The sequence below is a fragment of the Physcomitrium patens genome, chromosome 14 (genome assembly GCF_059467195.1).
Source record: "Physcomitrium patens ecotype Gransden chromosome 14, ASM5946719v1, whole genome shotgun sequence".
Taxonomy (NCBI): domain Eukaryota; kingdom Viridiplantae; phylum Streptophyta; class Bryopsida; order Funariales; family Funariaceae; genus Physcomitrium; species Physcomitrium patens.
Genome location: NC_143423.1, coordinates 2,153,061 through 2,171,168, shown reverse-complemented (window position 1 = coordinate 2,171,168; position 18,108 = coordinate 2,153,061).

Here is an 18,108-nt window from a genome sequence, read left to right as displayed (position 1 = left end):
ACGCTTGTTGAGAAAACTCTAAAAGTTTTGTGCATCTTCATTTTAATAATATTTATTTATTTATTTATTGTTTGCAAAAAAACTTTTATAATCAAATCAAATTTTTTATTTTAGAAATGAAAGATGCTTGATCTTGGTGTTTGAATCATATTACTTGGACATGTTGAAGAACTCTGAGATCATTAAAAAAATAGATCTTCATCTTATATGTTGTTTCTTTTGACTTAGTTTTTATAGTCAAAAAGAGAATTCAATATATGATGATTTAATAGGATACAATCTCTTCTAATCTTATACTCTTTTATTTTATTTTCTTAAAAAGACGTGGAGCTAATATAAAATCTATCCAATCTTATAAGAATGCAAATATTATCTCTTTTACTATCCTAAAAGTAGTTTAAAATTTTCCTATATTTAAATAAGTCTATTAAGAGAAGTCAAGATTTTAAAAAGTTTAAATAATTTTTTTCATTTTGACACAATAATTTTTTACAAAATTAAGTTTTTATCTCTAGGTTCTCTTCTATATTTTAGTCCTCTTTTTATATGAATGAAATCTTTAATGGTAAGATTTTTGTAATGTCAAGCCATAATTTACTCATGTCTTGAGTTTTATTTTCAAGGTCAAGCCATAATTGACTTCTTTGTTGAATTTTATTTGATCCATATATATTAAGAATTTCCATATAATTTCAAAAAATATTTTTTATGATTATTTAAAAAATCCTATTATTTAAAAAAAATATATACATTAGAAATATAATGTTTAATAATTAGGGCAATGAAGATACATACTCCTTCAGCATTTGCTTTAATTACATTATTAATATATTCAAGTGTTGCTTCTAAAATATAAAAACATGTATTAGACTAATGAATATTTCCTAAATCTAATACTCTTATACTCTTGGAATAAATATACATCATACTTAGAATTAAACTTTGAATATAACTTTGAAGTTTAAAGATTTTTGGAAGATCATTAAAACCTTGTAAATTATAAGTTAGGATATTCAATATTATAGAAATAATTGAATAGAGATTAAAAACTTAGCTCTTGTTGAAATTAATGTCAAGTTGGATTAGAACTCTTAAGACTTAACATGATCTAAGACTCTTTAATATGAATAAAAGAAAAATTAAAAGAAAGAAAAAAAGCTTCTAAAAACTTGTTCCATTAAGTAATTAGCCACATAGATGTATGGAATGACATTTTAGTTGATTTGCTTCATAATTGTTTTTAAATATATCTTAATTCAAATATAGATCTCTTTAAATTAAAAATTGAGATATATTTTTTAAAAATAAAAAATAAATAAAAATAAGTTAATAAAATATTATCTCATAAATTCTTTCAATTAAAGGACTTGTCTTAATAATTTAATTCTCATTTTAAACTTCAAATATACTATAGGCTAGCATGTTGTCAAAGAAAAGTGATCTTAAGCTAGAAGTGTTGCATTTCCTATGATGTTTTAAAGTGAAGTTGTAGACAATTTTATTGCCAACTCTTGCAATTGTTTCTATGTCATGCCATGATTAGCCACTAGAACGCGAAGTTGCAAATGCTCTTAAGGATTGTTGCACTTTGAAATGATTCATGAAAAAAAAAATAATAATAATCTATTTTCATTTACTTCTATTTAATTCATCTTATTTAAGTAATTATTAGTATTGCTTATGTTTGTGATATTATAATAAATGTTTTAGAAACAAGTTCCATGACAAATAGTAATTACATGTTGAAAAGGTCTAAGATACAAAAAATTATATTAACTACATATTTTGATCTTTATTCCCATTAAAGCTAATTGATAGGACTTCATAGCCATTAATATTATTTTATACCAAGGCATGAAGATCACTTTGTTATTTAAACATTGTAGTGGCCTTCATAATTTTTTTTAATTAAAACTATTTGAATACCATAAATAATTATTTTTATTTTTAAAAATATCACCAAATATTGAAAGTCTCTTATAAGATTGTAATATCAAATGCATTATATTTTGCCATCTATTTAGTAAAAAATATGTTCTTTATGTAGGTCTTTAAGTCAATAAAATGGTTATGTTGTCTTGAAGACTATAAAAATCTCAATATCTTGTTCAATAATTCAACAAATAATAGCTCTTGAGTTAAATTTATTAATAATTAATTTTTTAGCTTATAATTATGTCAAATATAAAGGAGCCACAAGTAAAGACATAAGATGTAATCTTTATTAAACTTACTTTATTTTATAACAATTTTTTTTTATTCTTTGTCTAAATTTTGATGAATGTTGTCAATAAAAAATATTAATATTTTTTATTGTATTTTTCAAGATTTTTTCATGACTTCCATTTATATTTTTTAATATCATATTTATACTAATATATGAGATATTTCAACCAATTTTGGTACTAATTCAAATTTAAGACTTCTTCCACATCAAATTCATTATTGTAGTCCACTTTTATAAGAAGAGGTGGCATTTTTTTCCTTCCCAATATATTCATTACCTTGTGTAATTCAAAAAAAATACATAGAATACAAGATGGATCTTCATAGGTATAATCAATTTATAATTGGTTTGATTTGTTTTTTAATAGGAAATGGCTAAAGTCTACAATAATCCAACTCGTTACAGGAACAAATAGCCTTGATATTGCAACAAAGTAATCATACTTTGTTGCCCACATGTAATCAAAATTATTTTTTGCAATAGGCATTTTCATTGATCTTTTGTTGTTCTTGAGTTTTTTTTAAATAGTGCCTTTATTGTTATATGTAGCCGTGATAAATAATTTATCAAATCTTTTATCTTAAGATTATTTAATTTTAAAAAATAAAAGTATTAAATTATGAATGATAATCATAATTAAAATAAAAAAATAATTATTGAGTAGAAAAATATAAGAAATTATTATAAAAAAATTCTACAATTGAAAAAAATTATTCAATGTCATGGACATAATCATGTAAGCTAGTAATTACATATACAAATAGGTAGAAGTAAGTAAAAGTAGGTAAAAGTAAGTTAATTCTATAGTATTTAATATAAAAGCTTCCTAGAAGCTTCATAGACACTGCTTTGACTTCATAGGTGTCTTTAATTGACTTTTTGGATTAGAAACGTGGTCAACAAGTTGGCCATGTGCCACACATGTTGTTAGCTTGAAGATCAAGCTAACTATGTGGCCCACACGTAGAAAAACTTGCCTTGTAAGTCAAGGCATGTGTTCTACAAAGTCAACACATATTGGAGGTCTTATAGAATGTTGCCATGTAGCCCCTAGTTAGATAGTATATATAGAGACAAGAGTGAAGGCTTCTTCACTCTTGTCAACTCTTTTCTTGCTTCCAGTCTAGTTTCAAGGGTCTCTAGTTTTCTTGTCTTTTGGCAATAGCCATTCCAATTTTTCTTTCAATATACATACTTGTTTATTTATATTTTGTTATCTTTATTTGAGTGAAGGCTCACTTGTCTGAATTATTTTTCATCAAGTTCTTGTCCTTGACACATTGACAAGAGTATATCTACAATATCATAGCTTTGTCTAATCTTGATGAAGAGTGGATTACCCCTTTTTCTTGATAAGATATAAGCATATTAGAAGTTGCGGATTACCCTCTTCTAAACTGATATTATCTTTAGTATTTTCTTTGTTCTCAAGTCCTCTCTTCTATTTGTCTTGAGCAATATTAGACATCTTTTCTCTTCTAAGTATTATCATGGCAGAACTTGTTGAAATGAAGAGTGCAATGGCACAAATGCAAGAGCAATTGAAGGAGTTAATGCTTGCGATGCATCAACTCAATTTACTACTACAAGGAGCAATAAGATTGGCAGGAAGTGAAGATATAGAAATGGTTGGAGCTGCTTCAACATCTGCACCAAACCATGTCCTTTCTCCTATGGTGGAATGTCCTTCAAATGTTAGAGAACTAAGAATTACACTACCCAAGAAGTTTGATGGCACCAGATCTAAGTTTCGAGGATTTATCAATCAAGTACAACTTATGATTGAACTTCAATCCCAAAGCTATCCAACTCCAGGATCGCAAGTTAGATTCATTAGTACGCTTCTTTCAAGTTCAGCACTATCGTGGTTTTCATCTTTTCTTGAACGACGAGATCCAATATTGGATAATCTACAGGCTTTTTTCGTGGAGTTTCGATCCATGTATGGAGAACATGATGTAATTCGTATTTCAACCAATAAGATTCATATTTTATGACAAGACAATCGATCAGTAACATTATACGCTTCACAATTTTGACAACTTGCAACTGATATTAAGTGGGATGATGCTGCATTTACTAATCAATTTCTCTACGGATTACAATATGAGGTAAAAAAATTAATGCTCAACTTACCTGATCCTCAAACATTGAGTCAAGCAATTGACTTTGCTGTGAAGTACGACAATCGCCTTTTTGAATTCCGATCTGAGAATCGTACAAGTGGACCTCAACGTTACTATAATTCAATGGCAACACCAACACCTCTTCAACACATACATTCGGAAGTAGAGGATATGCAAATTGATGCAGTACATTTCAAACCTCTTACTGAGCAAGAAAAGACTCATCGTCGTCAAGAAGGATTATGTTTATATTGTGGAGAACCAAAGCACACTGCTCAACATTGTCCAAAGAAACGACGCAATCACAAAATGAGGAGTATGGCTGTGAAAGAAGACAATATGTCAGAAAACGAGTTTGTCCAGCTACAATAGGGATCGTGCGGCTGGAACCTTGTACAACATCTAGTAAAGGTCCTATTCTCTCCTCAAAGCCCTCTCCTTGTTTTACATTAAATGTTATTTTAGGACCTAAATATTACAAAGTCTCTGCCTTGTTAGATTCAAGAGCCTCAGCGTGTTTTTTAGATGAAGAATTTACTAAAAGACAGCATATCTTTAGTAAAGAAAACTAAACTTGTTCATGTAGAAGTCATAGATGGTCGTCCATTGTCTTCTGGAGATATTACTCACGAAATCCTTCCTATAGAAGTAATAATCAATGGTCATAATAGTTTTATAGTATTTAATATCATTAAATCTTCCTCTAATCCAATCATTTTAGGTTTATCATGGTTAGAAAAATACAACCCTCAAATAGATTGGATTTCTCGAACTCTTACTTTCTCTAAAAGTATAACTAACAGTGTAGTTAATCAAGTAGAGAGTCATAAGTCTAGTTCAATTAAACCCATATTTATAGGTGTAAAAGCTTTCTTGTATGCTGCTATGAAAGAATCACCATATATTATTTATGCCACACCCGTTTCTACTGGTGAAAACACTTCAAGTGGCATTCCAAGCCAATATCAAGAATTTCAAGATGTATTTAAAAAAAAGAATGTGGATACACTCCCGAAACATCATCCCTATGATTGCTCAATTGATCTTTAAGAAGGAGCACAACTGCCATTCGGACCAATCTACAATTTATCACAAAATGAGTTGGCTGAACTCAAGGAGTATATTGAAGAAAATCTAGCCAAAAATTTCATATGCCATTCTAAATCTCCGACAGGAGCTCCAATTCTATTTGTGAAGAAAAAAGATGGATCATTGCGGATGTGTGTTGATTATCAAGGACTCAACAAGATTACCATGAAATACAGGTATCCACTACTTTTAATATCTGGACTTCTTAATCAGCTGAATCAAGCTAAGATCTATACAAAAATGGATCTTCGGGGAACATACAATCTAGTACGCATCAAAGAAGGAGATGAATGGAAGACTGCATTTCGAACTAAGTATGGACATTTTGAATACAACGTCATGCCTTTTCTACTTACAAATGCACCAGCAGCTTTTCAACATCTAATGAATGATGTTTTTCGAGAGTTTTTGGACGATTTTGTGGTATGTTATCTAGACGACATCTTGATCTATTCTAAGAATCCAAAAGAACATGAACTTCATGTTCATTGTGTGTTACAAAAATTAAGAGATGCAAGACTCTATGCCAAGATAGAAAAGTGTGTATTCCATTCTACTCAAGTCGATTTTTTAGGTTATATCATTTCAAATGATGGACTTATGTTGGATCCTAAGAAAGTTCAAACTATTATAGACTGGAAGATCCCAAAAACGGTAAGAGATGTCTAATGTTTTTTGGGATTTGCCAACTACTATCGGATCTTCATCAAAGACTTCTCTCGAGTTGCAGCTCCACTTATACGTTTGACTTGTAAAGACAAACTCCAATGGCATCAAGAAGCGGAAGTTGCTTTTGAATCTTTGAAGACAGCGTTTGTTTCTGCACCAATCTTGTATTGTGTTGATTTTTCCAAAGTATTCTTTATGGAAACAGATGCATCAAACTTTGCTCTAGGTGCGATTTTATCACAAATGGGAACAGATGACAAACTTCATCCAGTAGCCTTTCATTCAAGAAAATTCTCAGCAGCAAAAATCAATTATGAGATCCACGATAAAGAACTTCTTGTAATTGTGGATTCTTTTCAAGAATAGCATCATTATCTAGAAGGCGCTTCCAATCCAGTCACCGTGTATATGGATCATAAGAACCTCGAATATTTTATGTCAACACGCATATTAAATCGTCGCCAAGCTCATTGGAGCATGTTTTTATTAAGATTCGAGTTCATCATCACTTATCGGCCAGGAAAACAACAAAGTTTGTCCGATGCCTTGTCTAGATGTTCTTATCTTGAACCAAAAGAAGGAGATGCAGCTTTTGAGGAACAAAGAACGGTTCTCTTGAAACTGGAGCAATTTCATCTTCGAGCAATAAAATCAACATTGACTATTGATTTAACTTTTTTTAAGCAAGTCCAGTTAAGTATGTCTTTAGACCCTCTTGTTCATGATATCAAGAATAATTCTTCTAAATCTCATGATCCCTCTAAATTTGAATTCAAGAACAACCTACTCTATTTCGAAGGATGCCTATATGTTCTAGAAGGAGAAGCATGTTTACGTGTTCTTCAAGTTCATCACGACTTCCCAGTAGCAGGACATTTTGGATATAATAAGACTTTGGAGCTGATATCTAGGGATTTTTGGTGGCCTCAAATGTGGAAGGCAGTTAAAGACTTTGTACAATCATGTGATGTTTGCTTAAGATCGAAAATTCCTCGTCATTGACCTTTTGGACTTCTTCAGCCATTATCCATTCCAGAAAAACCATGGTCTTCTGTTTCTATGGACTTCATCATGGATCTTCCAATCTCAGGTTCTTATGACTCTATATTCGTGATAGTAGATCGTTTTACCAAGATGGCACATTTTGTACCATGTACAAAATCTATTACAGGTGAAGAAATAGCTAAGATCTTTCTTAACAATATCTATCGCTATCATGGATTACCCAAGGATATTATATCAGATAAGGGAACTCAATTTGTATCAAGATTTTGGTGGACTCTTTTCAAGATTCTTAAAGTGGATATAAAACTATCTTCGACATTCCATCTTCAAACTGATGGACAAACGGAGCGTGTTAATCAAGTTTTGGAGCAATATTTAAGATGTATCATTCATTACAAACAAGATGATTGGACAACTCTTTTGCCATTGGCAGAGTTTGCTTACAATAACATGGTACATTCTTCTACAAAACAAACACCTTTCTTTGCTAATTATGGTTATCATCCACGACTTGATACTTTTAACTTTTCAAAAGTTGATAATCCTGCTGCGAAAGATTTAGCAATTCATTTATCAGAGCTACATGCAACGATGAAGGCGCAGTTAAAAGAGGCTTAAGAAGAACAAAAGGTCAATGCGGATGTCTATCAAAAGGAACAACTATCATTCATCTTGAGTGATAAGGTATGACTACTTTGTCGCAATATCAAGGCCACTCGTCCTTGTGACAAGTTGGACTATTGAAGACTAGGACCATTTTCTATTTCTGCACAAATCAATCCAGTTGCATATCGTTTACATCTACCAGAGTCATTGAAAATTCATCCAATATTCCACGTGTCTCTTTTTGAACCATACAAGACAGTGGACATACCAAGAAGACGACAAGCTCCACCTCCTCCTATAGAAGTGGATAATAATGAAGAGTTTGAAGTAGAAGAAGTCTTAGATTCAAGGCGGCGCCGAAATAAATTAGAATATCTTGTCCATTGGCACAGATATGGTATTAGTGAACGCACATGGGAGCCAATAAAGAATCTTGCAAATGCAGCAAAGGCGGTGGAGGCTTTTCATCGATGACATCCATCAAAATCAAGATGAAAACCTTCTTTATAAAAGAAACAACATCTAGGCAAGATAACATTCTACTTTCAATTCTTATTCATAGCTTCTTTGTAGTAGTGACGCCGAGGAGATGGAGAACCAACAACCAGTGGATTCGACTCAAGAGCCTTCATTTGCTGACCTGTCGAATGAGACATTACGATAGTCACAACTTTCAAGACGACACAATCGAGATGAAGATCTTCAAGAACGATATGTTTTTCCTCAAATAGATGGTGAGATACAACGCGTTTGGTATCACGATTTGGGAAGGGACTCCCGATGTTTGGTAATTGTGCTAGAGGTAGGAAGAACTCCTGATGGTGTTCCAAATATTCTATTCGAAGGAAGTTACGAAGGCCTCAATAATGATCAAATAACTGGGTGGTCTTCCCGTCGTAGTATGGGACACTACCAATGGTTGAGAGGCCCTATCAATCATCTTCGAAGAGAACAAAGATTAGAGTATGTGGCAAATACAATTTGTCGCATCATAGATTTCCTCAACATATGATGATCGCTCCTTGTGGAACTCGTCCCTAGAAGGGGGGGTAATGTCACAGATATAATCATGTAAGCTAGTAATTACATATACAAATAGGTAGAAGTAAATAAAAGTAAGTAAAAGTAAGTTAATTCTATAGTATTTAATATGAAAGCTTCCTGGAAGCTTCATAGATACTGCTTTGACTTTATAGGTGTCTTTAATTTACTTTTTGGATTAAAGACGTGGTCAACAAGTTGGCCATGTGCCACACATGTTGTTAGCTTGAAGATCAAGCTAACTATGTAGCCCACACGTAGAAAAACTTGCCTTGTAAGTCAAGGCATGTGTTCTATAAAGTCAACACATATTGGAGGTCTTATAGAACGTTGCCATATAGCCCCTAGTTAGATAGTATATATAGAGACAAGAGTGAAGGCTTTTTCACTCTTGTCAACTCTTTTCTTGCTTCCAGTCTAGTTTCAAGGGTCTCTAGTTTTCTTGTCTTTTGGCAATAGCCATTCCAATTTTTCTTTCAATATACATACTTATTTATTTATATTTTGTTACTTTTCTTTGAGTGAAGGCTCACTTGTCTGAATTGTTTTTTCATCAAGTTCTTGTCCTTGACATTCAATCATCTTAATTGTAGTTGATGGTACATGCCAAATATTGCTTCAATACTTGATTTACTTGTTATGTTTCTCTATTAGTTTTATAATAGAAGATCAAAAATAATTTTATATCTATCTTCAATATTTTAAAAAGAATTCTCTATAACCTTGATCCAAATTAAGTTCTTATATCTAATATAATATCTTTTAGCAATCTATAATAGCAATAAATATTTTTTTAAAAAAAATAGTTGTTTCTTCATTTTTAATAGATTTTATATACAATACAAAATATGCTATATTAATGAAATGATCTATTATTTAAAATATAGTATCATAAAATTAAAAATAGATAATTTTTTCATAAAATTTATAGAATAGAGGATTATGATTTTTTTATTATAAGTAGTGGTTGAAAAAATCTATAGGATTGATGATAGGGAATTTTTTTATTTAAAAAAAATTATATGATTGTTAAAAGTCTTTTATTGCTTTTTATACTTGAAGCCACTAAAATTCTTTCAAAAATAATTTTAACATCCTATTATATTCAAAATATTATATAATTAAAAAATCATAATAATGTTGAAGAACTTGTGAATATGTTTTATCTTCTAGAATATATAGATATATTTTAAATTATAAAAAAATGATTTTGAATTCAAAATTAAAACTATGATGAGATTTAAAAGATTTTTTCTTAATATTATGAATAAGAAGATCTAGATACATATTTGATTGGACTTAATCAAAAAAGATTGGCTCAATAATAAATATTGATTATATTGCTTAAAGCTAAAATTGATGTAGCTTAAATATAATAGTTTGTTGTTATTGAATAGCCGAATCTCTTTTTTTGGTGCAAGATAAGAATATCTAAAAAATATATCGGACAAATCTTATTATTTTCTAAGTTAATAAGAGACATTGAATACAACTGTTGATAATAACATATTCCAACAAACTTAGTGATATTTCAAAATATATATTGATATAAAATACTTGAGGTTCTTGTAATTTGTATAAATAATAATTGGACCAAAAGTATCTTCTAGATAATGGAGCCATTCTTAAAAAGAATCAACAATTTTAAGAAGTTATTTGATATAGAACTTATAATTGATCTCAATTTCTAAAAACTTTCTTGAATAAAAAGCTATAGGATGAAGTTTGTCATTTCTTCTATTTCTAATAATATTATAGCTAAAAAAAAAATCTAGTGCATTTATTTATATAAAAAATATCTTCAAAAATTTTACTCAATATAAGATTATTATGAAAGTAAAAGTTATCTTTAAAGCTTTGAATGTTGTTTTAGCTTCTTTTTTCTACTCAAATTTTTTTATAAGTCAAATAGATAGGTTGAGGTATAACTTGAAAAAAAATCTTGATAAAAATCTAATAGTAATTGATAAATCTTTAAAAATATCAGATATTTTTTATTATTTTCAAAATCTTATAATCCATGATAGTTGAATTTGTTTTGTGATTTATCATAAGTACCTCATTTTAAATGATATATTCTAAGAATTTAACATAATTTGTAAAAAATACATGCTTTTTATCTTAGCATATAATCTTATATTTCTAAATTTATTTAATATGTATCAAAAATTAAGTTCATTTACTTTTATGTTTTTAGATTTGATTAAAAATTTTGCCTAAATAAAAAAAAATTATCATCTAGAAATCCTCAAAAATCATTATTTATTAGATGTTGAAAAGAAATTGGCATACTTATGAGTCCAAACAACATGGTATTGTATTTAAAATACATATTTTTGGTTCAAAATACAATCTTCTATTTATCTCTTTATTAAATGTGTATCAAATTTTATATTCTATGTAGATCTATTTTTATATAGATCTTTACTTGATTTAATTAATTGAGAAGTTTTAATATCAAAGATAAAAAAAATATATTTATTTTTAATAATACTCTCGTTGAATCTTTGACAATCTTCACACATATTTAGTGATTCATTTTTTTTCTTCACAAATAAGATAGGATTTTTTATTAAAAAATTTAAATAACATATGAAGTTTTTAACCAAATTTTTATCAATATATTTTTTTAATTTAAACCAAATTAATTTTTATTAGAAAATAAATTGGTCTAAATGGGAGTTGAATTCTTTCTTAAAAATCAATCAAATAATTATAATACAAATGTTTTAAAAAGAGTAGCTAAATTCTTTTACTCAAAAATATCTTAATAATCCTAATACTAGATTAGAATATTAATTATAGTCTTTTCAGCATTAAAAATGGATGTAGCATAAACAACAAAAGATGATTCTTTTTTTACAATATGCATGAAAATTCTTGCACCTATACATAAGGATTTGATTATACTAGATTTATAACTTCTTACTTGATTAGTAAAAGTCTTAATTATTTTTTTAAAAAAATCAAGACTATTAAAATTTTAATCTATTTAAAAATTATACCTTTTTGAATTCAATAATACTAAAATAATTAGATTAAAAAATATATAATATTAAATATTATAAAGTTATTATAACTATTTTTTATTATATTTATAGAAATAATTTTATAGATAACATCTCCAAAAGATAATATATAATCAACTATGACTTTTATATATACAAATTTAATTTTTTTTATTAAGAATACTTCATGTCTCTTAACAAATTCTTTATCTAAAAGACAAATTGAGGCTCTTAAAACTAATAAGGTAGATGCTTTATGATTTTTAGATTCTAAATAAATAACTATTATAAAATAAGATAAAAATTATAGAGAAAAAATAGAATCTTTCCTAGGTATTGTATAAGATTTTAGTTACAAGATTTTTATCATAGTTGGACAAACTTATTTTGTAACATATTATATTCTTTAATAGACATGCTCTTTATTTTGTGGTTGCACTACTTCTTAAGATAATATTGAGCAATGTGCTTAGCTTTGCTATAATATAAGTATAGTCTTTGTTAATAAATTCAAGTTTTTTTTGCTTAAAGAGAAGTTTAAAACAAATTGCATCAATTTGCATGTTTTTAACTTCAAAATATATGTATTGAAAAGATGTTATTGTTGCTATTGAATTATAAACATATTAAGATCTATTTATACAGATCTTAGATTAAGATTTTAAAAGTCAATTATTTAACTTGATGTTTGATGATCAAGTAAGTTTAGCATCATTTTTTTAACCCATATTATAATTTATAGAAAAAATTGATTGATGAGTGCAATATAATCTTACTTGATATCAATTCCAAATTATTGTAATTGTGAAGCATATAATATTACTAAATAATTGTCTTTATGTAAAATACAAATCTTATTTTTTATACATAGATTGAAATTATGCCAAAAAAACCTCCAAATTATCCAATATTGAATAACATTGTTCAAAAAATGATGAAAATCAAGATAAAGCTAAATTTGAAAGTATTGTTTTATTAAATTTGACTTGTGATCTTGGAGTTGGTAAACTTTGAGGTTAAAGCTTAACAACTAGTTGTACTTAACTAATGAATCTTTAAAACTTTGATCTTGTACTACCAAACTTCTCTAGGTAACTTTTAATTTTCTAATCCTTAAAGAATATTCTATCATAAGAAAAATAATATGATTTGGTGTAGATGTTGAAGCAGCTCTAGTCATTTCTATATCCTTACTTTTAATCAACTATATTATTCTTTGTGGTCGTGAACTGAGTTGATGCATTGTAAGCATTAATTCTTTCATTTGATTATACATTTATGCCATTGCATTCTTCATTTTATCAAGCTCTTCCATAATAATATAATAAAAAAGAAAATATCTAATATAAATTGAGACAAATAAAAGAGAAGATTTATGAATAAAAAAAATTCTAAAAATAATGTCAATTTAGAAGTAAATAATGTAAAATTTCTAATATGATTATATCTGATATTAAAAAATTAATTCATTCTTAATCAAGAAAAGATAAATCTCAGATATTATATTTATATTTTTATTAAAATATTTAAGATAAGATATTGAAGAATATATATATATATATATATATATATATATATATAAGATGTGTCTCAAAGAAAGATCATAAAAAAAGAAGAAAAAAAGTATGTATATTTAAAAAAAAACTCAAATAACTATTTTGAAAGATAAAAACACTATACAATCATGAAACTAAATTAGAAGCAAGAAAGAAGATGAAAAGAGTTAAGAAGCTCACAGTCTTACTTTTATATAAATTATCTAATTATGAGCTAATTGATAATATTCTATAAGATCTTTTACACATATCTAACTTGCAAGGCAAGTTTTTTTTGTATGACACATGGTCAACTTGTACTATAAGTGGCCAACACATATGATACAAGGCTTACTTATTGGCCAAGTTTTTAACATATTAATTATCTACAAATACATATAAAGTTAAAATTACATATATAAAGCTTCAAAAAAGCTTTTCTATAAGATTTTATATCATTTATCTAATTTTATTGATTTCTATTTAATTTCTCTTATCTAAGTAATGAAATAAGGTATTGATTATATTTGCAACAAGCTGATAAGAATTCTTTCTATTATCAAGGTTTATTATCTAGGTAATTTTTCTTGAAAGCTACTCTTTGTTTCTACTTAAAGATCTTTATAATATTATTTTTGCTAATCTATTTTTAAAAAGTTTTTTTAGTCCTATTAAAAAATAATATTAGCACTAAAGTTTATTATTATAATTTTTACTTTTATTTATATTTTAAGGTAATTTTTTATTTTAAAATAATTTCTTTTATTATATATATATATATTTATATAATAATTATAAAATAATGATTAAGTGACCAAAAATTTTACTAAAGCAATCCATTCTATCTTAACCATGATTACATTCTTGCAACTCCCATCTTTGTTTTTAGCCATTTTCCATTCTCAACTATTATTAAAAATAGAGATATGAGGCTAGAAATATCAAAAATGGAGGCAACGGTTGAGAACAGAGAAATAGTTGAGAACAAAGATGAAGTTGAAAGGATACAATGATGGTTAAATATGTAGGTTAATTTAGTAAAAAATTGGATTACTTTATTATTTTTCTAATTATATTATAATACAATACCATTGTGGTATTACTTGTTATTATATACCATTATTTTCTAATATTATTAATTTTAGATTTCTAATAAGACTTATTGAATTTATGTAATATGAAAGAGAAATGCAAGTTGCTTATCAATATTTTGTACTCCACAATGTGTTGAATGTGAATTGTGCTATCTTTGAGTTTTTATTTTTTAGAAGTGAGGGAGTTGTTTGTGTTATTACAATTCAAATTAATGGCCATATTTTTCTTTAATTGTTTAGCTTCTTTAGGTAAATTAACATTAATATTTTAGCTTGTAATTGTTACAAAAATGGCCACTTTAAATTAAAAGAAGTTTATGCTATTTGTCTTTGTTTAAGAAATTGGATTGGTTAAGTAGAGAGGTAATATATCCATGGTTAGAAGAGGCAAAAGGGTTGGTAAGTTTACTATGTATCTTTTAACAACTTGTCATTAAGGTTGAAGAATTTGTCTTAATACTCACATACTAAATAGGAATAAGTTAAAACTTTGATAGATTTTTCTTACTACTACTATTAATTTGCCTACTTTGTCCTTGATTGTCTACCAAATGATGAGCTTGGCTAATGTACATTGTTATTGGAACCATTTTATGGGCAATAGCTACATTTATGGCCTTTGTTAGATTATTGATTAGATTATCTATGGGATGAAGATATGTAATTGTACCAACAAAAACTTAATAGAATAAATTATAATTATTTTTATTCAATGATTGTGAAGCTATAGAAGTATTTATTATACATTTTTTCATAGATGGACATTGCAATAAATCATATTTGATGAAAGTATCTATAGAAGTGGTTAAAGCTTATACAAAACAATCGCTAAGTTTAGAAATTATAGATTCTTTTTTGAAAAGACAAAGCAAATTTTGCAAAGACTAAAAAGAGCATCAATAATTTAATATTCAAATGACATTTGGAAAAGATTAAAGTATGACTTTTATGACTTAAGTAATGATAAAAATATTATATTTTTACATAAAGAACTTTTAATAAAAATATGTAATTAGAAAATAATAAGAATTAAAAAATTATCTCTTTTTATGAATATGAAATTGATAATCCTAAAGGTGTTATTACAAGCCTTAAAGATAAGTCATTCATCAAATTAAATAAGTTTAGAATCATAAGTATTTATGATCTGCTATATAACACACATCGAAGAATTTCTAAAAAAGAATATAATAGAATTAGAAGATGGAAAGAAAATAGTAAATTATTAGACAATTCTGTGTCATAAGAATGAAATAAAATCTATTTAATTATCCAATATTATGGCATATGCATTGTAATTTAAGATAATTTATAAATTTTGTCTTTATTAAATTAAAATATATTAATTTTAAAATATTATTTTTATGAATAATAACAAGTTAATATGTATTGTATTACAGAATATTATAGATGTAAGGGGAATATGTCTCAAAAACTATAAAAATCATTTAGAATGAAAAAACAGTATGAAGGTCAAATTATTTCATCTTTACTTATTTAGTTGTTGGAAGTGCACATACATGATATTTTGTGTCTTTACATATGGCAATATAATCAGCTAAAGTGGTTGAAGATTCATTTTTTTAAAGAAAATGATTTGATGATTGCACAACATAAAGGTATTGTTAAATACCATGCACTACATAAATATAAAAAAACTAGTCATATTAGTGTTGATTGAATGCATATTCTTAAGTTTATTTTTATTAAAGAATATAATATGGTGCACTTAAAAACGTTTGATTTGTAAAAAAATTTGAAGTTTGAGAAGTTCAAATTCTTAGAAAACAAAATGGCATTAAAATTCTTTATTTGAAAAGATTTTAAATATGAAAGATTGCAAAAATATATAAAATGAAATAAAAATAAAATACGGTATACATCCAAAATATCCTTTTATTTAAATTAATTTAACAAGTTATAAAAATTCGTATAAAATAGATGAAGAATTTTAAAATCTGAGATTTTTTGAAGTATTTATTTTAGAAAATTATAAAATATTCCTCAAAAAACATATACAAAAGAATATTTAAGAATATTTAAATTTAAAAATTATATAAATGTGGTTGTAATACAATCTAATTTAAGAAACTTATCAAAGTAAAGAAAATTAAGTTTTAAAGATTGCAAACAAATTAAGATAAGAAGTCATGCATTTTATGCATTGATATGATTGACTTAATTAGACATAAGTAATTGTATGTAGTTGAAGGTGGTGCCAATAATGTTTGGTTGCTTAATATTTGTACAAGAAGTCTATTTTACAAATTGCATCAACTTCAAAAAAATAGATGCAATATTTGGAAGCATGAAGGATTCGAGAGAAATTTGGTTTGATGATTATTAGATTATGATTGGTATGTTATTAGATCTAAGTAAGCCATCAGATTCAAAAACAATAATTTTTAAAAATTACAAATAAATAAAGATAAGAAGTGATGCATTTGATGCATTAGCATCATTGACTTACTTAGGCATAAGTAGTTGTGTGCAATTAGAGGTTATTTAAAGAATAAAGAAACAATTATAATATGAGATATCAAATAATAGAAATTATAAAAAAAAAAAAAAAAAAAGAAAAAAGAAAAAAAGAAGAAGATATAAAGTCATGCATTTGATGCATTTACATCATTATTTAATTCAATTTAAATAATAATAATAATAAGTCAAAGGTTCTCTATGAGGTCTTAATTCTTTAATAATTATATGAAAATTAAATTTTGGTAATTGTAGGAACTTTAAGAAAATAGATGCAAAATTTGGTGGCATGAAGGAGTTAAGAGAAACATAGTTTAATTATTATAAGAATTTGATTTCTTTCTATTTTAGATTAAACAAGCTCTCAAATTTAAAGATTTTTAAGTATCAAATATTGCATGAAGATGCAGATATTAAAAAAGCTTCTAGTGCATGAACAAAATTTATTAATATGCATAAGTACTTATATAAAAATGAACGTAGCAGTAATAAACTTTAACTATGTATCATCTTCAAAAAATATATACTTTAATGATTGCATTAACTTGTAAAAACATATAATATTGATAAATTTGAAAGTTAAAGATTAAATATGATTTAATTGATTAACCAAAATTCTTTGTTATTACTAATAAGCTTAACATTGAATAATTAGAATTAGAATAAAATAATTATAGGTCTTTATGTTTTTATATGTTGTATATTATAATAATTTTATCAACACGGTAGAAATAAATGTAATAGTTAGTAGAATGAAAGATTTTAAAGATAAGTAATTTATAAGTTAAAAAGATAAAAAAAAAATTAAAAAAAAAATTAAAACGAAACTTATAAAATCAACTAAACTAATAGATTTAAATTTTTTAAAACTATTAGAATTTTAAAAAACAATATTTTTTATATTTAAAAATAATTTTTTGAAATATAAAATTATTTATTTATTAGAGGTATACTTTAAATATTACTAAATTTTATTTATCTTTAAATAATTTATTTTATGATTTTATTAGATTGTATAGAATATATTCTTGGTTTTATAGCATAAAATATTTTATAGAATTTTTATTTTAAATTATAAATTTATTAATGGTATAATTATTTCTAAATTTTATTAATTTTTAAATATTTTTTATGAAATATATAAAGATTTTTTTATACTCAAATTTCTTTGTATTATTGATAGAATCATATATAATAAATAAATAGATAAATATTTATCATGTTTAACAT